An 890-nucleotide genomic window follows, 5' to 3' on the forward strand; every position below is an offset into this window, starting at 1 on the left:
TGAAAATTATTTTTTAAAAATAAAAATAAAAAATATTTTTCAAACCAATTTTTTTAATTTCTTATGTAATTATTATGATTCTAAAAATCAGACTAGATCGGTTGGACTGAAACTGGAAACTTCTACCGTTTGATCTAGAAAGAAAAACTGCCATTTCAGAAAACATTTGAGAATCGTTGATCCGGTCGATCGGACCAAATCGTCTGTCATCGCGCTATTGTCGTACTCCAACTCTCCAACCCCTGTTCATTCTCACGGTCTTACCAAAACAGTTTTTTCCTTGAGCTTGGCATTCGTCGTTCGTCTGCTCAACTACACTTCTACGGCCGTTCGTCGCATTCAGGAGCTTTCGTTATCGTATGGTTGTCGTGCTCCAAGTCTCCAACTCATATCCTCATTCACCGATCGGCAGTTTCTTCCTCGAACTCGGCGTCGGTATCTGATTTTTTCGTCTGCTTATCTGCACTTCTGTCGTCGCCTGTCATTGTGCTCGTCGACTGGTCACTGTCGTCTAGCCGCTCTCTCTCACACTTTGCCCAATCGAAGGTAATGCTTCTCTGTTCGCTGCTAGCCTGTTTTTTGTGCTTTTTTTTTAGAAATTATCAAATTATATTGATTATCGAATGATTGTTGTCTTATCGATTAGCTTTGCTCGCTCCTGATGTAATATATTGTACTCTGGTTTGTGTCTTCATCGCTGTTGTGCTATGTATTTTGGACTCTACTACTCAATACTGTTGTACTTGTTCATTATAATCAGTCTTGTATTTATCCTCTTATTTAAATTGTGACCTTCTTGATTGAAATAGTGATATAATAGGTATTAAATTATTAATAATTGATAAGATAAAATGTTATTTATATATTTTATGATTTGCAATTTCAGTTAT

This window comes from Arachis ipaensis, chromosome B10 (genome assembly GCF_000816755.2).
Source record: "Arachis ipaensis cultivar K30076 chromosome B10, Araip1.1, whole genome shotgun sequence".
Taxonomy (NCBI): domain Eukaryota; kingdom Viridiplantae; phylum Streptophyta; class Magnoliopsida; order Fabales; family Fabaceae; genus Arachis; species Arachis ipaensis.